The sequence below is a fragment of the Leucopleurus acutus genome (genome assembly GCF_964270905.1).
Source record: "Leucopleurus acutus genome assembly, chromosome: 16".
Classification (NCBI taxonomy): Eukaryota; Metazoa; Chordata; class Mammalia; order Artiodactyla; family Delphinidae; genus Leucopleurus; species Leucopleurus acutus.
In genome coordinates, this window is record NC_139158.1 from 50,341,097 (window position 1) to 50,365,843 (window position 24,747).

The window sequence follows — 24,747 nt, forward strand, 5'->3', positions numbered from 1 at the left end:
TCCTAAGTAAAAAAGTAGGCAACAGGTTTTGAAGCTTAGTATAAAGTCATACTTAATATAAATTCACACAACTCTTCTGACCAAGAGAACATCTGCCCAGTGGGTTTGCTCAAGAATTCAGAAGCTGCCATCTTCCACACCAGACCACTAAGCACTGGACCAAGGCCCCCCCAACATTTTGGTCAAAGTCACTAGATTCTGCATTCAAGGACTCCACAAGAATGGATTGGAAAAGTTACATTCCTAGCCACTCCATATTTCTAGTGTGGTTTTTATCTGCAGTGAAAACTCCCAACAAAGGTTTGGTTTTGGTTTTATTTTATTGTGTATTCGTCCATTTGTTCCCTCTTTGATCTGTATTTATGCCAGCAGATCTTTTCTGATCCAAAGGAACAATCTTACATATAGCCCTGTTAATTTCAGCTTGCTACATTGGCCCAAACTCGGCGGTCATGACCTTTTGGCTTTTAAGTCAATCTTAAAATCAGCTTAAGTCTGTCATCTGGAAATTGTGTTCTCTCTCAGCATTGTGTCCACAACACACTTAATAAACAGACTTTCAAAATTCATCCAAACCTCTTATTACAGTGTTGGGAAGGGCAGGTCAAGAAACAAGCTTTGGCGTCTACTATTATGGCTGGACTTTAAAAGATTGAGTTTTTATGGAAGCAGATCCTCAGATAGACATCAGGAAGGAATTTTAACAGTAAAAACTGCTGAGAGATGATGGAGGTGTTACATTTCCAGCACTTGAGTTTTTTAAAATTGGGAGCACTTACAATCAGAGATGGCTTCTGATGAAGTGAAGGTGAAATTAAACAACCTTGTTAGGCTTATGAAGTTGTTTTGCTTGGAACCTTGGACAAGAAAAATGAACCCTCCTACACCAACATTTCTATTTCGTATATCCATACTTTTAAAGGAGTCAGCCCTGAAAAATACCAGTCATGTGGGAAGTTGATTCTCATTCACATTTTTGGGGATTGCCCAGATAGTGGGATCTTTTCACCAGCTGGCCCCGGGCATTCCAAGAACAAGTAAGAAAAACACTTTTCTCTTTGGTGGAGGCCCAGGTGTATCTCAGAGTCTTACAGCCCATTCCAAGGAAGTGAGTGAATGTGAGGTATTTTTATTTATCTGCTTACAATATACCTAGAATTGTACTACAAAATAAAAGTGGGTGGCCAAACGTTAATGCAAGGAATTGCCCATCATAACACTCCCCCTCTCTTCCTTAGGGTCTAACTCACTTTGATGGGTATTAGCATAAAGCTTATGTTTTTGACACTTGTGTAACATGGAAGGTTTCTTTCAATATTGTCTATACTTATTAGGTGTCTTGGTCTTGAAGTATAAATGATTATGCTCTGCTGTATTCATGGGATGTAAGTAAAATACATTCATGCACAAAAGAATTCACTTATCACATTTTCCTGTGTTTTTAAGTACCTGAAATCCAATAAGAACGTTCAGGAATTACCACATCTGTCTTTCAAGTACATTTACTATGCGTGCACATTTGTAACTGTCACATGCTCGTGGCATTTATAACTTTTGGTAAATAGTGAGAGAAAGGAATTCAGTGAGGCAATGAATGAGTAATTATGAACAATAATCTAAAGCCCAAGAAAAGGAAACGTTGGATTTCATGTTAAATATTGAATCTTCTCTAGAGAGAAATTGCTTCTTTCTCATATAAAACTAATACAGGTAGACCTCAGAGATAATGTGGGTTCAGTTGCAAGCCACAGCAATAAAGTGAATATCACAATAAAACAAGTCACACAAATTTTTTGGTTTCCCAGTGCATATAACAGTTATGTGTACACTATACCATAGTCCATTAAGTGTGCAATAGAATTATGACTAAAAAAAGAATAGCTTAATTAAAATGTACTTCATTGCTAAGAAATGCTAATCGTCAACTGAGCCTTCAGCAAGTCGTAGTAGTAACATCAAAGATCACTGATCACAAATCACTGTAAGAAATATAATAATAATAAAAAAGTTTTAAACATTGTAAGAATTACCAAAATGTGACACAAAGTGAGCAAATGCTATTGGAAAAATGGCACCAATAAACTTGCTCAACACAGGGTTGCCACAAAAATTCAATTTGTAAAAAACACAATATCTGCAAAGTGCAATAAGGTAAAGTCTAATAAAACAAAGCATTCTTAGGGATAGTCGGGGAGTTTGGGACAACATGTACACACTGCTATATTTAAAATGGATAACCAACAAGGACCTACTGTATGGCATAGGGGACTCTGCTCAATGTTATGTGGCAGCCTGGAAGGGAGGGGAGTTTGGGGGAGAATGGATACATGTATGTGTACAGCTGAGTTCCTTTGCTGTGCACCTGAAACTGTCACAACATTGTTAATCGGCTATACTCCAATATAAAATTAGAAGTTAAAAAATAAAGCAAAAAGAAAAAAAAACGTATTCCTGCAGTTGTTTAAGGCAAGAATCATCAGTTAAAATTTGTAGGGGACAGTATGATGAGAAACAGGATTTTTACATAGTCTCAAAGTATCTTCCCACAGAATACTTATTAATTATAGTGAAGAAACCTAGCAGACACCACCTTAACCAAGAGGTCAAAGTTAACAACATCACTAATTAGATATTAACATCACGGTGCCTCCTGATATGGTGCACTGAGAAGGGCACAAGATCACTTCTGTGGTTTTCCTACTAAAAGTGCGTGACCTGAAAAGAATCACGAGGAAACATCAGACAAACTCAAACTGAAGAAACTTTTACAAAGTAACCAGCCCAAGCTCTTTAAAGTTCAGGTCGCAAAGGACAGAAAGACTGAGGAAATGTTTCTGATTAGAGGAGAATAGCAGAGATAAAAACTAAATGTAACATTCAACCCTAGATTAGATTCTAGACCAGAAAAAAGACACTAGTTGGACAAATGATGAAGTTTAAATAAGGTCAACAGTTTAGACAATAGGATAGTATCAATGTTAATTTATTGATTATACTGTGATTATAAAAAATATGAACACTTGGAGAGTCTGGATGAGAACATACTAAAATTATTTAATTATATCTAACTTTTTTATAACTCTGAAATTATTTCAAAATGAAAAGTTAAAACACATAAAAATTAAAGCCAAAAAAATATGAATAAATATATTCACATGTTACTGACGAATTGTTAAGGGAAAAAAAAGACAATAATTGAAAGAGCTAAAAGTTTCAGAACTACTGGATTAGATGATATATAAGATCTCTTTACATGCTAAGGTTTTACAATTCCATGAATTATGAAACTTAGGAAACCAGATGTGTTGAGATCAATTATTTTAAGAAAATCTGCTTCTAACTGAACTGTGAGAGAGAGTGAGAATTTATTTGATTTTCTTACATCTTTACGTTCATACCAGGTATATAGGATCAGCTAACACTTTCATAAGAGACATTGAAATAAATTTGCTTCTTGTCTTTTCCACTAAAGGAGACATATATACATATGTGTATCATTAACACATCTTATTCTAGAAAATGCATGAAGCTGGTAATCCAAATTCTCCATACTCATTCCAACCTAGACTGACCTGACACCCAGCTTCCTGCTGCTCACAGCTGGAGTGCTCACAGATAGAAATTTTCATTTCAATTCCCCTCAAATATTCAGGAGATACAACTGCTGCTAGGGGTGCAGAAAATAGCATATAACATGTTCTGTGGAACAGTTTAAATATAACCTGATCGTTGTGCCTCTGTGTTGATTTTTTTAAATAATGACATTTACTTTATTTGGCAATGTCCACACTCTAAAATGAAGGTAGAAAAGTATATTTGAATTTGGAAACAAATTCGCTGGCTAAGATTAGCCTCAGGAATTTCTTATCATCCTTGATTTCTAGGCTTAAAAATGTTCTTTTCAGGAAGTATTCTGTGCTGTTTTTATTAAGGGTACACTCTTCTCCTGCAGACTCCCATAAGAGTGGGAACAGACCAGAGGCAGCGTTGTGGGGTTCTGGCTCTTTCTCTGTCACTTACCAAATTGCTTCCATTTCCTCAACTGTAAATAGCAGAGATTGAGAAAGGAAGCGTTCTTAAACCTTGTATGAGGAACTTCCCTTGTGGCACAGCGGTTAAGAATCCGTTTGCCAATGCAGAGAACATGAGTTCGGTCCCTGGTCCGGGAAGATCCCACATGCCGCGGAGCAACTAAGCCTGTGGACCACAACTACTGAGCCCACATGCCACACTACTGAAAGCCACACACCTAGAGCCCATGCTCCACAGCAAGCCACCGCAATGAGAAACCCACGCACCACAACAAATAGTAGCCCCCACTCACCGCAACTAGAGAAAGCCTGTGCACAGCAATGAAGACCCAACGCAGCCCAAAATAAATAAATAAATAAGTAAATTTTTAAAAAAACTTGTATTATGGACTTCTTTAGCAGTCTGATGAAACCTATGACCTCTCTGACAATAACATTTTTAAGTGGATAAAAGAAAATACATACAGTTACAAAAAACTAATTACATAAAAACAGTGCTCAAAATAATATGTATATTCTTTAGTAACTCATTAAATAATATCTAGTATTAAATCTAATAACCCCTATAATTTCAAAGACATGAAGAGCATAAATGGTATCTTGAGATAATCTGCAGCAGATTAATGTGATATAAAGACCTCTTTGATTTCTTTTTTTTTTTTTAATTTTTATTTATTTATTTATGGCTGTGTTGGGTCTTCAGTGCTGAGCACAGGCTTTCTCTAGTTGTGGCAAGTGGCGGCTTCTCATTGTCGTGGCTTCTCTTGTTGCGGAGGATGGGCTCTAGGCATGCAGGCTTCAGTAGTTGTGGCACGTGGGCTCAGTAGCTGTGGCTTGCGGGCTCTAGAGCTCAGGCTCAGTAGTTGTGGCTCACGGGCTTAGTTGCTCCACGGCATGTGGGATCTTCCCGGGCCAGGGATCAAACCCCTGTCCCTTGCATTGGCAGGCAGATTCTTAACCACTGCGCCACCAGGGAAGCCCTAAGACCTCTTTGATTTCTACTGTGTCAAAATCAAGGATACAAGTGATGGCCCTGTGGTTTGTTGCCCACATTTGAAGTGGGAAGACACAGTAAATTTCAATTAGAGGTGAGTGAAAACAAAAATGTAATTATTTTCCCATCCAAGTTCACAGATCCCCTGGATTCTCTCCAAGAATCCTTGGTTAAGAACGTCTGGACCAGATGACCCCCAGGTTCTCTTCTCACCCTGAGTCTGTCATTTCTGTAATCTCCTCCAGCCAGGCACCTTGAGGCGGACCCTTGTCAACCATGTGTATGTGTGTGAGCCTCTCTGGGTACTCAAGTTTAATGAGATATCAAAATATTTCATTTGCAAGTCTTGGCTGCTGTACAGCACTTAGCAAAGCAGAGCCAGTTTTCCTATTTGAGATTGGTCCACATCAGGTTCCTTTGTCTAGCATTTCACAGAATATTTTCCCACATTTGTCCAACTGCAGTTTGAAGGCTGTAACTGACAATATAAATGTGCCCTAAGGTAGAAACTCCGACTCCATTTCCCTGAGTGATCTCCAGGGTTGGCCATTACCATGCAGATGCCCAGAGTCAAGGGATCTCCATGGATCTGCTAATTATCCCCCAGGCTTTTCCACCAGCAATAAAAATCCCATCTGTGGCAGCTTGTTCCCCGAACAGCCCCATTTCCACAGTGGTGGCATTAATTAGCAAAAACCTGTGAAAATGACCAGAGTTTATAGGTTTTAAAGAGAGAGAAAGAAAGGACCCTGAGTCACTTCTAAATATTCTTATAAACTTCCCTATAGCAACCAGGGACTAAAAGCCCACTTGTCTAGATGCTGTGATTTTTTCATGTCTGTAGCCCTAAGTAGGAATTCATCAAGACCTCAGGTTCCCATTAGAGTAATGGCTTTGGAGAACCTGAATGCAGAAAGATGCTGAATTTCTCAGATAGTCAATCACCCTTTCCTGATGGCCTAGTGGCACCTCACATTGGGGCTGGAAGGATCCTGGGTAGTCCATTCTTGAAGGCAAAGCCCTTGCCTAGTGGGGTGCTCTAGAAACAAACCATCTCTCCAGGGTTCTATGAGATATTCCAGATGATGATGTTGGGGTATGAGGACTGGAGAGTGATGAGCGGTGTCTCCGCCCTTCAACCTGGAAAGATACACAGTCTTTAACCTCAGAGACATAGGATAACCCCACACAAAGATGGTGGCTAACGGAGGAAGAAGAATGAACAGGAAACATTTTCTTCGATGATTTTATCAAGTCTATGTTTTGGAGCAGTTTTGGGTTTTTGTTTGTTTTTAAGTTAAGAAGTCCTATTTTCTACTTAACAGTTTATCTACAAGGAGAAAATGGTCTGTCTTCCTCTTAAAACCCAGGACTTAATCACTTTCTAAGCAAGTGTGACTCTAACTTTCCTTCTGAAGGGTTAAACAAACGGATAAAGGGTAATAAATCTTCCCTCTTCACTTTCAATGAGTTTCAGAATGTTTTCCTCCCTAATTCCTACCCTGAGCCAACAATCACTGCTGACTTTAGCTAAGAATTCTATTTTTTAATTTTTTTTATAGCTGCAATGTGAGTTTCCCATGCAGTTTTTATTAACTGTGTTTCATTGCAAGGCCTTGCAAGCAAAAATGGCCCTTATTTTTATTTGAAGAAGTCTATTTCAGTGACAATCTAGCCTCAGGGCAGCTATATGTCAATCTCTTTGCTTTTTTTCCCTGTTGAAACAAGCATGGGAAAGTTGCAAGACAAATGTCATACAGGGCAGGGCTGAAGCAAGCAGCATACCAACCCTCATCTTTGGCCAGCTCAAGACCAGAAAGTATTATAAAGGAAAACTCAATGAAGGGATGATCCAACGGTATAAGGTGGAAGGAAACCCTTGTACATCTACCAGCTTTCATTCCCAATAGATGGAAGACCTTAAATTCTCACCACTTGTCAACTTTTCCCAGAGATGACATTATTTGGGATTATGCTGGGAGGCTGGAGTATAATATTTACAATAAGTAGCATGTCTTCTTGAAAAGGCAATAGGAGCTTAAGTGCCTGTTGTTTCTGGGCTACCACCCCAGGGCTTCCTGAACTATTTCCTCATTGCGATCCCTGAGATAAAGCCAAGTCCTTCAGAGATAGGCACCTGGAAGTCTAAAGTAGGAATTACTGGGGATCAAACTCCAGCACCTCACACTGCAAATTGGTGTTATGGCTGCTGGGTCAGTCTGTAGGTATGAACACCCCAGGCCAGCTTCCCCAGACACACACAAGCTTATTATCTGAAGCCTCGGCTGCTTGACTGAAAACAGTACTTGAAATGCCAACCCCTAAAGCTAAATTCTGAAAACAAGTGGGGGAAAACTGTAACAGGGGTGGGGAAGAGATGAACGTCTTTAAATGAGGCTGGCATTGTCCCAGATCTCTACGTCTTTACATTATTTCACTAAGCCTTCTCATCAACACTATCAAGTAGGTTTTATTTTCACCATTTTATATATGAAGATGAGGTTGGCAAGAAAATTAGTAGTCAAATAAACAGTAATATAAATTATCATGTGCTTTCTTTATCTGGCACAATTAGAGAAAAGAACCCTTTCTTTTTTTTTTCCAAGAGAAAGCTGGAAGGAGCTCTAGAGACCATTTGGTCTTACTTCTCATTTTTCAGCTGATGGGTAATAGAAGAGGGACAGATCTGGCCCACAGTCTGTTTTTGTAAATAAAGTTTTATTGGAATGTGGCCACACTTGTTCATGTATATATTGTCTATGCTTTTGTATTACACAGTCAGAGTAACTGCAATTAACATCACATGGCCTGCAAAACCTAAAGTATGTACTATGTGGCCCTTTACAGAAACGGTTTGCCAGATCCTTCTAGAGATCAAGTTGCTCTTAATAATATTGAGTTTTCCAATCCATGAGTATGACATATTTCTCCATTTATTTAGGTTGTCTCTCTCTGCAATGTTTTGTATTTTTAAATGTGCAAGTCTTGCACATCTTTGCTAGAAATAAACTGTGGTGTGTTATGCTTTTTGATGCAATGATATTTTTATTTTATATTTCAACTGTTTGCTATTGAATATACAAATACAATTCATTTTGCATATCAACTTTGAATACTAAAACCTTGCTGAACTTAGTATTAGTTCTAGCAGATTTTTATAGATTCCTTAGGATTGTCTACATAGATAAAAATGCCATCTGTAAATGAAGAGTTGTATTCTCCCCTTCTGGGACTTTGGTGGTCCAGTGGGTAAAACTCTGTGCTCCCAATGCAGGGGGCCTGGACTCGACCCTTGGTCAGGGAACTAGATCCCACACGCATGCCACAACTAAGAAGTCTGCATGCCTCAGTGAAGGAGTCCGCATGCTGCAACAAAGATCTCACGTGTAGTAACTAAAGATCCCACGTGCTGCAACATAGATCCCACGTGCCACAACTAAGACCCAGCATAGCCAAAATAAATAAATATTTTTTAAAAAATCTTGTCATTTCCATGGAAACCCTGGGCTACTTTGGAGTCCAGGCGACATTAAAAAAAAAAAAAAAGAGTTGTGTTCTCCTTTTCGATCCTTATGCTGTTTTTTTTTTTTCTTGCCTTATTGGACTGGTGTGACCTCCAGTACAATGTCAGTGGAAGGGGTAAAAGTGGCCATCCTTGTCTTTTTCATGATTTTAAGGGGAAAGCCTTCAATGGTCACCATTAAGTATAATGTTCACTGTTGCTTTTTTCTTGGAATTTAAAGTCCTTCGCCCTTTCATTTATTTGTACCTTTTTACAGAATGACTTTTTGACAGAATGAATTAGAAAATAAAAAGCCTAAGCAATCGGAGATGGGAATGTTTGCTAACTGAGTCCTGCCCCGTGTTCAGATTGGCTAGTTGGCCTGTTTCATAGGAAGAGAGGGAGATGGAAGGTCAGAGAGAAAGTAGTACAAAGATCCCTCTTCCAGCACTGTTGATCTTTTGAGAGAAAATCTGAGTAAGAGTGTAGAATGGCACAACTGCTTTGGAAAACTGCCCTCTGACCCAACAATTTCCCTCTAGGTATCTATACAAGGGAAATACTTGCATGTGTCAACAAAAGACTTGTACACGAACTTTCATACCAGCTTCGTGTATCGTGCCAAAAAGTAGAGACAACCTACATGTCCATCAGTGAGAATGGATTTTAAAAGTTGTGGTGTCTTCATACAATGGAATACTTCTTAGCGATAAAAAGAAACAAACTCCTGGTACAGTAATGTGGGAAAACCTCAAGACCATTATATCAAGTGAAAGAAGGCAGTCTCAATACTGTTTGGTTCCATGTAGATAAAGTTCTAGAACAGATGAAACTAATCAATAGTGATAAAAATCAGAACAGTTGTTAGTTGTGGTGGGCAGAGAAGGAGGGATTGACTAGAAAGGGAAAAAAAGGACTTTATGGGGAGATGAAAATGTTCTAAATCTTGAGTGGTGGTGAATCCATGGGAATATATATTTATCAAAACTCAAACTGTATACTTAAGGTCTGTACATTTCACTGAATGTAAATTAATCCTCAAGAAAAAATAAATTTAGAAAAAGCAAACCTGCAGGGAAAGGGCAGAGCACTAATGAATAAGTCTTTGACAATGCAATTTCAGACACTTGGACCCCGGGTACAAAGAGGCTCTGCTGGGGGACAAATGACAACACTAAGGAACAGCTTTGTGAGTGGGGTCAGACCCCACAGTCTCTACTAACAGACATCCCGCAACCAATAAACATACAAACTAAGCGAAAGCAATGTGTGTGCCAAACAAATGAAGCTTCAAGACAAGTTCCACAGATCTTTTTCCAACTGATTTGCAGGTCCCTGGCCCTCCTACTCAGAAATTCAGGGGCCACCAGTGTGAACCTCAAATCACTTAGGCAGTCAGACTCAGCCCCCTCCCCCATGCATTTGCAAGCACTCGTCTATCTTCTCAACTTCCTAGATTCACTAGTATGCCCCATGCACTCTTCTAAATCACTGGACTAAGTGATTAAATGAGTAAAGATAGTCCAAGTAACACAGTTACAACAGTGCTGGAGTTGTAGCAAATGCCCAAGAGACATCAGATACCATTGCAGCTTCCATTTCTGCCTCTTTCTCTAGTTCTCCTTCAGCCCCACTGGATCCAAAGGAGCACTTGGGCAACAGTCGTGCATAGGTTTTCTTGACTTTTTCAGAATTTCTGAATGAACTATAGGAGCCTTCCCAAGAGATAAGAGACCAGAGAGTAGAGTTTTTCTCTCTGAGGGCCTAATTGCTCAGCCAAGTTCACCATCCCCTAGAACTTCAGGGAGCTCCTGAATACCAATGCTTTATACTTAAGCAAATTGAGGCTTAAGACAGTGAAATGGGTTTCACCAAGCTTCCCAAACTGTCAGAACTGTGTTAGGACTTTGCACTTTGCTGTCTTGCCCTCTAGGACTGACAGGCAGACATTGCAACCAGCAGGTGCTCAGTAAATGCCTTTATGAAATAGGTACTGGGGGGCGGAGAAAGTTGTCTCCTTTCCAAGGTAGTGAGATGTTCAAAACTTACTGTAATAAATGTGCATGTTCTAGACAAATTAAATTGTGTTGAATCCTGAGGATTTTCTTTGATTTTTTACAACCAGATTTTGTTTTTCTTCCAGGTGAGAATACACTTTATTTTTCTGGGTTACACAGGGAAACTTAGGCAACTGAGTTGAAATATCTATTTAATTTCTAGTCCAGGAAAGGCAGTGTAACAGAAGGGGGAAAGCACAGACTCAGGAGCGTAACTCACTGTAACTTCTGAGTTACTTACAAACAACTCCACATCTCTGGATCATAACTGCCTACACTGCAAGGTTATGGTGGGAGCCTCAGACCGTGCCTAGCAGAATGTTGGACACATAGCCGGATCTCAACAAACACAGTAGAGCTTTTCCTTTCTCTAGGTCTATGGGATCACTGGCTCTGAGCCCCACCACCCATAGCCCATCACCCCCTGCCCATTCCAAATCTCTCCCCGGGTCATTGGTTCAGAAACAGAGTAGATCATGAGGGCTGTCTTAAGCAAAGCAATGAAGTCACATTCAGGTCCAGCTTTAACTCAGGCCGCGAGGAACTGGAGAAGAGTAACATTTCAAGTATCAAGAACAAAGCAACAAAAGAGGAGATGGGCACCCTGAGCTCCAAACTTCAAACCTTAGACCAAGCCACGATTCCAAAACAGCCTCAAACTGGGGCACAACAAAACATTATGTAACCAGAAAGCTCCTTTATTTATTCCATTGGCAAACATTTCCTGCTTGGTTTTGTATAAACATGGGTGCAGAATTTCCTAGCAGTCGTATCTTCTGTCGGGCCAGCTAGCATTACCCTGTTTGGTTCGGAGGGTTGACCTCATTGTTTCAGCAGCTTTCTTCTCCCCCTCACACCAGACACTTTGGTGAACTGGCTCCATGCAGGGATGGAGGTTTAGGTTAAATGCTTCTGGCTTAACAACACAATCAGACTGAGTTGTCCCAAAGTAGCATCAGCAACATGAAAGAAACCCTTCTGCCCGAGGACGTGGAGCTCAAGGAGTCGCTCAGCTTTTCTGAAAGGTGAAAAGAAGGCCAAGATGCATGAGGGCTTAACCCAGGTGGGGTTGGTCTTGGTAAGACCACGTGTACATGAGAGAACTTGGCATGTTCCAGAGTCTTCTAAGAACTTCACACAGTTTAAATCATTCCATGCACACCCACAATCCTATAAGAGACACACTATTTCATAAGCACACCTTAGAGGTGTCGTGGGTTCAGTTCCAGACCACCATAATAAAGCAAATATCACAACAAAGTGAGTCACACAAATCTTTTAGTTTCCCAGGGGATGTAAAAGTTATGTTTACACTATATGTAGCCTATTAAGTGTGCAATAGCATCATGTCTAGAAAAATGAACATACCTTCCTTAAAAAATACCTTATTGCTAAAAAATGCTAGCCATCCACTGAGGCTTCGGTGAGTCATAGTAGTAACATCAAAGATCACTGATTACAGTCAGAAAGAGAAAAACAAATATCGTATCATATCTCTTTTATGTGGAATCTAGAAAAATTATACAGATGAACTTATTTGCAAAGCAGAAATAGAGACACAGACGTAAAGAGTGACATATATACACTACCAAATGTAAAACAGATAGCTAGTGGGAAGCAGCCGCATAGCACAGGGAGATCAGCTCGGTGCTTTGTGACCACTTAGAGGGGTGGGATAGGGAGGGTGGGAGGGAGAAGAAAAAGGGAGGAGATATGGGGATATGTATAGCTGATTCATTTTGTTATAAAGCAGAAACTAACACACAATTGTAAAGCAATTATACTCCAATAAAGATGTTAAAAAAGAAAAAAAAAAGAATGGACGTATGGAAATGAAGGGGAGAGGGGGGAATGAATTGGGAGAATGGGATTGACATATATACACTACTATGTATAAAATAGGTAACTAATGAGAACCTACTGTATAGCACAGGGAACTCTACTCAATGCTCTGTGGTGACCTAAATGGGAAGGAAATCCAAAAAAGAGGGGATATATATATACGTACAGCTGATTCACTTTCCTGTACAGCAGAAACTAACACAACATTGTAAAGCAACTATACTCCAATAAAAATTAATTTAAAAGAAAGATCGCTGATCACAGATCACCATGACAAGTAGAATGATAATGAACAGCTTTAAAATATTGTGAGGATTACCAAAATGTGACACAAAGACACGAAGTGAGCAAATGCTGTTGGAAAAGTGGCGCCAATAGACTTGCTCGACGCAGAGTTGCCACAAACCTTCAATTTGTAAAAAATGTAGCATCTGCGAGGTGCACTAAAGTGAAGCACAATAAAAGGAGGTATACCTTTATTTGCATTTTACAGATGAGGAGAGTGAGGCACAGGGATCAAGATGACAAGGCTGGGCTTCCCTGGTGGCACAGTGGTTGAGAGTCCGCCTGCCGATGCAGGGGACGCGGGTTCGTGCCCCGGTCCGGGAAGATCCCACGTGCCACGGAGTGGCTGGGCCCGTGAGCCATGGCCGCTGAGCCTGCGCGTCCGGAGCCTGTGCTCCGCAACGGGAGAGGCCACAGCAGTGAGAGGCCCACATACCACAAAAAAAAAAAAAAAAAAAAAAAAAAATAGATGACAAGGCTAATAAACAGCAGAGCCCATATTCAAATCCAGACAGGTAAGCTCTGGACTCTGCGGTCTTATCCACTTGTTACACCACACCACTCGAAATACAGATTCCAGGAAAAATAAAGTGGAACAGATTTGAATGTGTCTCCCATGCACCCCAGCTCCCTGCCTCAGCCAACATGTTCCTTGCACACAATAAACATGTATTGAGAGACACCATGTCCTGGGCTATGTCCTAGGAATTCCAAGCTAAATAGGCCATGGATCCTGTTCTCTAAACTGGTACATTCACCACTAGCCACATTTAACAAGATTAAATTAAATTAAATTTAATTTAATTTAAATTTATTTCCTCTACCTCACTAGCCATATTTCAGATATTGAATAGCCACACGTGGCTACTGGCTAGTATATTGGACAATGTAGATACAGAACATTTCCATCATTGCAGGAAGTTCTATTAGAGAGCAATGTTCTAGACTTTGCTACTCAAAGAGTGTTCCCTAGACCTGCAGCATCAACATCACCCAGGATATTGCTGGAAATGCAGAGTCTCAGCCCTGCCTCAGCCCTACTGGATCAGAATCTTCATTTTAACAAGATTCCTAGGAGACTCATGTGTACCTTAGACTTTGAGAAGCACTTCAGTCTAGAAATTTTTTTCTGCCCTACTACTGGAACTTAGATGAGCTAAGACTGGAAACTCAGTTGAATGCAGGAGCCAGAGTGTTCTCAGGAGCTCACAGCAAAAGGGTCCTGATGGGAATTGCTATCATCATGGCCCTTGGAATAGAAAATAGCACACTTGGAGCTTATGTCAAGGAAGGGGCAATAGGCTGTTAGGGGGCAGTGGTGGAGGTGGGCAAGAAGAGGGCTGAGATAGCAAAACTGTACATAAACATAAATATCAATGACAGCCAGCAATAATAATCATAAGCAACATTATTGAATGTGTACTATGGGCTCGATACTTGTGGTCGACATGGAAATGCACCACACAGACCCCTCTTCAGGAAGGGCTTACTGTCCAGCTGCAGGGTATGCATTCGGCACACAGCCTCCAGCTGTCAGCTCCTTCAGGGTCTGCCTCAGTCACAGGGTCCCCAAGCCCAAACACACCCCTTTTTGGGTAGCCCACATCAAATGAACGGTCTAGAAAGAAATTTGAAGGCTTGCTCATCTTGACCCAACTCAGGAGAGCTCTGGAAGGCTGTTCTAGGTTAGGGCTCATGCCTGGCTGGCTGAGGCTTTGTCACAGTTTCCACAGATTGACTTCTTCTTTTTCCCAATCCTTAATAAACATCTTGCATCCCAAACACTGTACCAGTGTCCACTTCCAAGACTCCAAGAAATATCCATTCATAAGAGTCAATAGTTATAGTAAGTACTGAGATCCAATCTGTTCATCTGATAAAAGTCTCATTTTATTTTTAAAAAGAAGAAATGAGAGAAAAGATGGAGGAAGGAAGGAAGAAAGGAAGGAAGGAAATTAATGGCAGTTAAATACTTCCTGAGATTCACAACACACCACCATAGGTCCCAAGAAAATCAAATTTGTGACACTTTGGGACCATTATGAAAGTAGTAGCCAGTGGTCAAGTGAGCACCAGCCTGGATGAGGAAGAGAGAAATAGAAACATCTCCCCTCTGCTCTCATACTGCTAAGTCTTTCAGGTTCTACAAGAGGAGTGCAAGAAGTAGGGCATAAAGGAGAGACTCAGGGCAAGTTGGAACATGAATCTCAGTAAGGTCTAACTGGGTTTCCAGAAGTTTCTTTGTTTCTTTCAACTTATGGAACCATCTTTTCATAAGAAGTAATAGTAAGGAATACTATTGATCTTTTACTATGTGACAAGCAAGTGTGCTAAGAGCTATATGTGTATTGTATCAATTATCACTCAAACAACACTAGGTTCGTGAGGCAGATGTTATTGGTGAATAAATACTCATTCTGCCTGCCTCTTTCCATGGGAAAACATAATTACCCAGCCCTCCAATGTTGAACTTGGCCCTATGACTTATTTGACCAATGAAATATGAATTAATGCAAGTGGAGGCTCTGACTGGGATTGTTCAATGGTTTGGCTCCCTCTCTTATGCTCCTAACATCCCCCTCTCAGAACTACTTCCTTTTCAGCCTGGTATCTGTGAAGTAGAACTGAACCCACCTTTCAGCCTAGAACAAGCTGCATAGTTGACCTACAGACTCTTGAGGAAGAAAATAATATTTCTGGTCATAAACCACTGAGACTGCAGAGGGAGCTGTTTGTCACGCAGCACTATTGTAGTAAAAGCTAACTAATACAGACATGGTCTGTACTTATTTTTAGATGAGGAAATTCAGGTACAGAAAAGTTAACTGACTTGACCAAGTTCACACAGATAAATTAGTGGAGAAGCTGAAATTTAAACCAAGCAATAAAACTCAAACAGCATTGTTAATCCCTGCTTTATAAGGCATATTCAATGTTAGAGATAAATACTGTGATGTCATTCTATTTGAAATGTTAAGAGATCTTTGAATTCCACCTCCAACCAAGATTCAGTTATTTTATTTCCTAGGTCTTTTTAAGCATTCTTAGATGGTAGTGTCTATGAATAGGCCCAACATTTACATATGATTACTATGAATATTGTAACCAAAGAAATGACAATAAAATGTCCAATCGTTGGTTCAAGATATATGCACATTATTTACATTTCATAAGATAGTGAGTTATTATTGAAAATTACCTGATTTTCTTATCAATGGAAAACTGAGGGCAATTCCAACAGCAAAAGTATTGAGGAACAGTTTAAAACAGTCATATCTCTAAGCCTGTGCGCTTTAAGAGATGTAAGCCTTTAAGAGAAAAAAATATAAATGAGGAATGGTAACTTGCATTTAATTACACTTTTAATTGAAATAATTAATTATATGTTTTCTTTTCAATTTTAAAAAATAGGGATCACAAAAATCTTACCCCTTATTACTTCATACTCACAATCAAATTGTCCTACATAATACTGAAATGTATACAATTAAGTCAAATGATTTATGTCAAACCTCCCCCACCCCACCCTTTTTTTTTTTTTCATTAACTGAATTTAGACCACAAGAAATTCTTGAACCTTCCTGGGAAATTTCAAGACCCCAACAGATCTTCCACACACACCCTTCCTCAGAACAACTCCATCCATCATCCCCTGCCACTGCGGCTGCTTTCACAGCCCTTAGAGAAGATAAACTTGTGACCCAAGCTGGGAAGTTGGGACTGACTCACGCTGAGAAATGGAGCAGTGTAGAGGGCATGTGGTACTTTAATTTATTCCTTCAGACTTCCCACTGCCCTTACCAGAAGCTTATTGCCACAGTCCTTCGGACTCCTTCAACTCAAACCCTTTATACACCTCGCTAGAGATGCATAACTATAAAAGTTCCACACCATTAGTTCAGATTCTTTCCAGACCCTTTCAGAAGGTCTGCCCTAAAGACAGTCACATGCAGTAAATGACCTCAAAAGGAACATGCCACAAAATACTTACTGGAAAGATGATCTAGGATGGAAGAGGCATAACAAGGAAAGGCATTTTAAGATTCTGCCTCTAATTATCTGAAATCCATTTTACCTCTTTTAGCCTATGAATGCCACGAACAAAATGGCGATACCAATATTGTTCCCATTACCTCCATGCTGGAAGAACAAATTGCTCTTTTGTGGCTCTCCAGAGGGTCTTCCATAAGTGGCTTCCAAAAGACATCTGAAAAGGGAAGAAAGCATATTACAGCTGCAAAGTAAAATAAAGTGCCTACCAGTTTTATATACTCAATACGAGGTCTGCTGTAAGCCCAGCCCTGCGCAAGGCATGATGGGAAGTGCACAGTAATGATGAAGCCCTCATCCCTTCCTTCAAGAAAGGAACCAGGTATTTGTTCAGCAAATAACTGTGTGCAACAAGATTAAGATATGTCCCTGTCCCTGAGAAAGAATACGAGAGCAAATCCATTATTTACCCTGATATCTGGGACTTCACTCACAGTCTGTAAGGGGAGAGAAAACTGACACTAAATAATTCTAGTAAATAAAACAGGAAGTGATACATGCCTAGGAGAGACTCAGTGGACAATACGGAGTTGAGGAGAATGGAAATTATTTAGAGGTAAGGGGGGAATTGATTGAGGAAGACTTTGAGTGGGTCTTTTTCTTTTTTTAATTGATTTTTATTGGTGTATTGTTGATTTACAGTGTTGTGTTAGTTTCAGGTGTACAGCAAAGTGAATCAATTATACATATACCTATACCTACTCTTTTTTTAGATTCTATTCCCATATAGGTCATTACAGAGTACTGAGTAGAGTTCCCTATGTGTCTTAAAAGACAGGATTTGGACATATGCAGATGGAAGGAGGGTAAACTAAACAGAAGAGAATTCTATTCATATGAGCAGAGGATACAAAGTGGGGAAACAGAGTATATGGAAATAACAGTTCCCTTTCACTCAACTGTTGGGGACATAGTGGACACAAATGGGAAATAAGATGGAAAAGTAAGCTGGGAGGAGATTTCAGAGGACCATGACTAGGAGGCTCAGAAAATTGGCATTTATTCAAAATCTCTTCCGCTGAGTTCTGGGTGTTAGGAATACAGAATGGGCAATGATCCGGGATACTCTCCTGGTGTGACCAGACCAGACTGCTTTTATCTAGTTGACCTACTAGACTTCCTGGACAAGATTTCATTGGGGAGACCACATACAAAACCACTACTGTCAGCAAATTCTATCTGTGCAAGGATTAAAGATGGTCAGGTGAGTCAGAAGATCAGATGCCAAAAGATGAATCTGGTAGCAGCAGCGTGTATGATGGATTCAAGGGAGGGGAGTGTCAACTTGGGAAGATGGATTAAGACGTTATTGCAGCATCCCCAGGTAGAGGTACTGGGCGCCTAAACTTAAGCCCAGCAGTGTGGGAGAGGAGACTGGGCACTTACCAGTAGTACAAAGAGGTCAGCCTTCTGGGCCTTGGAAGCAAGCAGAATACAAAGGGAAGTCAAGGGTTTTGAGCCTGGAAGATAAGATGCTGTTGCAGAAATAGGGGGCACAGAACAGAAGACAAGTTTGGAAATTAAAAAGCCAAGTTAGGGAAATAGTATTAAGATTGAGGTTCTGGCGAGATTTCCAGAGGGCAAATAACTTGGTGGGAATGTCTTGCAAGCAGTTGAGGAAAAAAATCTCTCTGGATAAACACACACATAAGAGATGAGCACATGAAACAGTTAATCGTATACTGGAGGGTATTTTTTTAATTAAGCGTAAATGTTTATTACATGCCAGACTCTGTTTAACTATTTGCTTCCCAAATATGTCAGGTGCACAAGATTTGGCCCTGGACCCTTTGTTCTTCCTGCTGCTTATTCTCCTACTCAGAAATCTCATTTACTATCAGCTTGAAAAATCCACATTCCATATTTGTCTCCAGCCCTATAGCTCCAGCTGCCTGCTAAAGACAGCCACCTGACATGGGCATCCCAACCCAATCAAGGTAAGGATAGGCTCATCCCCTTCTCTCCCCTTTAACTGGTGTTTCCTCCAAATCTCCCTATTTCTTTGAACAGGGACTTCAAATTGTGGTGCCTCAGACCTCCCCATGCTCATGACACAGTCATTCTAGAAGAGCACTTTATAACATGATGTGCCCCTGCTCAAAGCCTTTGGGCTCCCTAATGTGGACAGAATGAAAGCCAAGCTTCTCAACCAAGGTTTCAAGTCCATCCCCGGGTCCATTCCAAATTACCTTTCCAATTGAAGTTCGCACTGTCTCTCTGCCCAAACCTCCTCCAAGGAGACATCCTGCATGTGACTCTCAAGCATGCTCACCTTGATGCCTTCCCACCATCTCAAGGAGATTGGCAATCCTTCCTTCTGCCAGGCATTATTCTGCCTCAGTTTTTTCTTCATCTGACCCATCCCATCCCCTGAGCCTTGGAAGAAGTCCCATCTGGTCCTGAACATCTTGTCCATTCCAGGCTAGAGGCGGTGCTTCCTTTACACTCACTAAAAAGCCAGATGGCATTTGCATAGCTATTTCCCCATATGGGATATGGGGTTATAACAGTACCTATATGACAGGATCATAAGTAAATAAATGCTCAATAAATCATTATTATGATCATTGTTATTATACGTTAGACATTGGGCTAGGCATTTAGGGATCTAAGTTGGAGTAAGATACAGTCCCTGACCTCAGGAGCTCAAAATCCACTGAGGGAGAAAATGGATTGGGGAGCAAGGAAAAAGGATGCTTTTTCACTATCTTGTCTAATTATCTTTTCTAGCATGTAAGTCATGACTCTTCTACATGATTGTAAGCCTTGGACAAAGTAAATTTAATATTTTCTTGAACAGCTCTTTAGAAAATGTATCTTATTTCTTGTGTGTGTGTGTGTGTTTTACTTCGTCCAGGAGACTGTACACTAAATAATTATATTTTCACAGGATAAACATTTTAGTTCCAAGAATCAGGGATTTTTACTCATCTGACAACACTTCGGATTAATAGCCCAATATTTAGCATCTTCCACCGAGAGCTCCTCAACCTTAGGCATGCACACACACATACACAGACACATTCACAGACACACACACACATTCACAGACACACACACAAACGACGCTCATCCCTAACTGGCCAATGTATATGTACTCAGTGACTTGAAAAAAGCACTGGAGCTAGAGGAAGAAGAAGAAGGAGGAAGCAGAGGAGGAGGGGGAAGGGAAAAATAGAAAAGAGATAAGAAAGGGGAAAAAAAGAAATTCCATCTTCAGCTCACCTGTACAATAGGAATTGAGTATCTGAATTACCCTTGCCAAGCATCAGGCTACTCATCTGTAAAATGTGTGCACTAGATTGTGGCTCCCAAGTCCTAGTTGATTATAAGACTCTCATCTGGGGAGGTTTGTTGAAATTCCTTTTCCTAGGCTCCACTCTGGACCTGCTAAATTAGAACTTCCAGGGGAGGCGCCTGAAACTCTCTACCTTTACAAAAGCACTCCGGGTGATTACAATGATCAGTCAAGTTTAGGAATCCCTTTTCCAATTCTGATTCTCTTCACATTAAAAGACACACTCCTCCAAGGAGCTTCTGATACCCCGGAGTCGGGATCTGAGGCAGAGAGATCTTTACAGTTCTAAGAGAAAGGCTGTAATAAGGGACCGAGTCTCCTCCCTCCCTGTTTTGTCCACAGAAACACTTTCTTTTCATTTCCCAATTATGGTTTCTGATCAACATAAAAATGTTTTAACCATTTATGATTCTTTCACAAGACAGCTAAGAGCAAAGAAAACACTTTGATTATTTTGATACCCCTTAAGGACTTAAAGAAAGCTTTGAACATGTGACACGAAATCTCCCTCATCAGATAATTTTGTTGCAGTGGCTGAATTCGATTTGAATCAGATGCATATCTCCAATTGTTTCACTTACTCTACTGTGTTATTTTTAAATCGTATTGAATCCCCCCTGTTTACATAAAGATACATTTAAGGAATTATACTCAGCTTCACTGGCTTTGATCAAGCCTCTTCCATAAAATGCCACTTTGCTGGGGCTTTCACTCAATCACCTTAAGAGGAAACTTCTTTCCACTCTCCCAGGGGAGCTCCAGGGCTCTGCTTTGCAAACTTTAGAGTACACGTTTTTCTAGAAGAGCAAAACCACCTACAAGAGCTTCATAGGCAGAAAAGTTTCTAAGCTAATTCCCTGGAAATGTCTACACACATTAAAAACAACCATGCGCTCCCATATATGATTGGGTACCTATATTCAAGCAGATAAAACCACCCTAATTCTCTAGGAAACTAACGTTTAAAAAAGAAAGATGTTGTGTTTCTTTCTCCCAAGTTGTAGCACAGGAAACATGATCCCAAGCAGCCCCACTTTCTGGTTAAGGGCTCTATGGAAGCTGAATGCCTGGCTGCATCTTTTGTGAGCTATGTGGATTTAAGCAAGGTACTCATGCTTTTTGTATCTCAGTTTCCCTGTCTGAAAAATAATAAGAATAGTGCCTACTTTTAAGGGGTTACTATGAAGTTTAAATTAGATAGTATATAAAAGGATGAAAATAAATCCTGCCACATGGTAAATACCCCATGAGCACTAGCTATTATTTCTTTTTCCAGGGATTTAGCATTTGTGACAATGTAAATGAAAAGATTCCTTATGCCCCATCTGTCCCATCACCTCGGCAGCAGTACGCTGTCTTCCTGAATGTTTGGGTTTTGTCTATATTAAGAAGCCTGTTCAACCAGGTAAACACCTGCCCTGGCCAATAGACACTTCTATCTTCTTCCTCATTAAGTCTTGAAAGAGTCCCCCCATTCTTGGATGGTTGTCACTCTTCATTGAAGGACACAACTTTGTTTGCTCTGTTTCCTATAGCCTATGTCCCAAGTGCTCTATGCCATTGTGAAGTCATCTCTAATAACATCTGTACACCAAGTCAGAACACCTTTGCTTCAGCTTGTCCTCTACCGCTGCCATTTTAGAGGTGACAGATGCAAAAAATTGACCTCAGTTGACCTCAGTAGCTTGCATCCAGTAGACACCCAACAAATACTTGAGTAATTAAAATCGTCCCTCTTAATCCTCCCCCACTAAGGCACTCAGACTGTATAGCATGGTACTCTAAAAAATTGTCTATCTATCTAAGACTGTTTTAAAAGGGTGAAGGAGGTGGAGAGGAAGGAAGAGAAGATTAGGGTTGTGGATGTTTTGCCATGAAAAGCCAGGGACTCATATCTCTTGGAAGAGAAGACATGAGGGTAAAATGGTGGGCACTTAAATAGAATTCCATCTATTCTATGCCCAGGTTCAAGCCATTATTTGATGTAGATGAGAAAGCATAGAACCTTAAGCCATTTCCAGGAAAATGACAGGAGAAGAAATACCCAGGGTGCTAGAGGAGTTACTTAACAGGGGAGATCAACAAGTCAAGTGGTCAAGTACATGTAAATAGTCCAGGGGTTCCCTGAACCAGACAGTCTTGAACAACATCAGCTCCTTGGCCACTGGCCCTCATATAGCTCATTTCCTACTGAGCAAGATGGCCCTGCATTCAACAAGGGAAAACCAAATCATGCAGAAAGCCAGTTTACCGGCAAAGCTTCCAGAAAGGAAGACATTTATCAGTAAGATAAGAAAACCTAAAATTTCATTGATTTAAAATTGAGGGTATTGGGCTTCCCTAGTGGCACAGTGGTTGGGAGTCCGCCTGCCAATGCAGGGGACACGGGTTCGTGCCCTGGTCCGGGAAGATCCCACATGCCACGGAGCAGCTGGGCCCGTGAGCCATGGCCGCTGAGCCTGCGCGTCCGGAGCCTGTGCTCTGCAACGGGAGAGGCCACAACACTGACAGGCCCACGTACCGCAAAAAAAAAAAAAAAAAAATTGAGAGTGTTGAGAGTAGGACGAATTTTACTAAAACACGTGATTTGAAAGGATGATCTTGATTTACTTCAGAACCGTGCATAATTAAGCTAAGATTGTAAGTTACTTTCCCTCAAGTGTTGAAAAATAGAAAAACACTATTAGTGAAACATAATGTTCAAAGTACATGGCAAAGAGTTGGCTCTTTATAAAATTTTTATTACATCCTGTTTATTGGGACACTAAAAACTCATCCTGTTCCCAAAGCTAACATCATGGTCAGAATTCTGATATTCATAAGAAATGTAATGAACCTTCAATATTTAGTTTATATCTAGGGGATGGGGAGAATGAACAGTTCTACACAGGAAAAATAATATGAATTATTCAGAAGAAAATTCTCCATAATAGCTTAATCTTCTCTGTTTCCACATATTTGTAACTGATATAGCTTCAGGAAGTAAAGAAGTTACACCCATCCTAGTTTTAACTGAAAAGGCCCATGGCATTCTGGGAGTAGTCTCTTTTTATCAGTGTTACTCTGGGGAACACAACAGCTCCTGGGTAATACCAGTCATTGGGAGATCAACCAAATTGCTAATTCTCTACCCCAAGGAAGTTGTCTAATTAATGTAAAAATCTCCAATGTAACACATTCCATCATCCTAAGGTTATAAAAAAAAGAGATAGATAGCTTGCTTGCTTGCTTTTATTTATTTATTGAGGGAGAGAAAGTTTATTAGCATCACAGGGTGCCGTTTTTCCCCACCCCATCCAAGCTTCCAGGTCTGAGGTCCTCGATCATTTGGTAGGTTCAACCTGGAGGCCACTGCAGCTGTCGGCCCCCAAGTACGTGAATGTGCAGGTGATACACAGATTGTGCACCCAGCTGCCCATCGTTGATCACAAGTCGGTAGCCATCTCCCAGCCCCCCAGCCTTTGCTGTCTTCTTGGCCACAAGGAGAAGGTGTCCTAGAAGCTTCTGGTCTTCTTCCTCAGCCTGGCTAATGCAAGGAATGGGCTTCTTAGGAATGACCTTAGGCTAATGCACAGGAGCCTGAGGGACCACATCACGGAATACGAGACACTGCTGGTCCTCATAGAGAACGTCAGCTGGGAGGCTTCGATCTAGGACCCAGGAGGAGATGGTTGGAGCTGCTCCCCGAGGAGCTGCCTTCTGGGCCTTGGCCACTTCATTCCCATCAGTCACACCTGCAGCTCCTCGGACCCTGTGTCGACCTCGGTGCCTGGGCCTGTGCAGGCCGTCGTCCTGGTTCGTTTCTCCTGCGGCGAGGCTTTAAGAGAGGTTGCCGCGACCACCAGTCGGACCTCACCGCACAGCCCTGGAGCCTGAGCCTCGGGAGGGGCAACGTTCCCGGCAGGGCTGCGCACGCCGTGGGGAGCCGGGGAGGAACGCGGCCCCACGCCTTGCAGGGCGTCAGAGCCGCGGGACCCCTCCATCGCCCCACGGCCACCTCTCACCTGCGCCGCCCGCGGCGCCGCCACCGCCTCTGCCCGGCGCGCCCCGCAGAGCCCGGCGGCCAGCAGTATGGCCGCCGCCATCTTCTCCTCGGCCGCGCCGGGATCGCTTTTAAATTTCAAAATATCTTAATAAGAAAGTTTTTTAAATTAATAATAAAGGTGGTACAGGCAGCAAGGAAAATAACATAGGAATGAAATTTTATTTATGCAGAATTCACTTATTAAGTATATACTTTGTAGTCTGTGTTCTAGACAGAGAAACACAGGTTAATATGCCTGATCTTTTTTCTATTCTCTTTGTATGTATTATTCGCAGCCATCTCTGTCACCAGGGCTGTGCCGCCATAGAATAACGTGTATGTTCTTGGCCTGACGAAATGAGGCACAGCTGGCACGTAGGTTAAGAAGGAAACAGTGGAAACGTGAGCTGAAGCAGCACAAAATTTTGCATGTTAAAAAATCTTGTAATAACCTATAATGAAAAGAATCTGAAAAAGAATATATATGTATGTATGTATGTATAACGGAATCACTTTGCTGTACACTTGAAACTAACACATTGTAAGTTAACTATACTTCAATTAAAAAAAAAAACCTTAAAACAAATGAGTCACAGACATCTAAAGATATATTATTTAAAGAAGACAAAAACTAAAGTGGTTATAGATTTGGAAAAGAGCAGAG

General features: G+C 40.9%; 1 pseudogene across 1 annotated transcript; it reads right to left on the reverse strand.

Annotated features, from left to right (window-relative positions):
* Nucleotides 1-23,341: 23,341 nt before the first annotated feature.
* LOC309972685 (adenosine 5'-monophosphoramidase HINT2-like) lies at nucleotides 23,342-24,144 on the reverse strand (annotated as a pseudogene). Its single transcript has 2 exons — nucleotides 24,057-24,144; nucleotides 23,342-23,802 (listed from the first exon to the last, which is right to left on the reverse strand). The product of its transcript is annotated as an adenosine 5'-monophosphoramidase HINT2-like (transcript).
* Nucleotides 24,145-24,747: the final 603 nt, after the last annotated feature.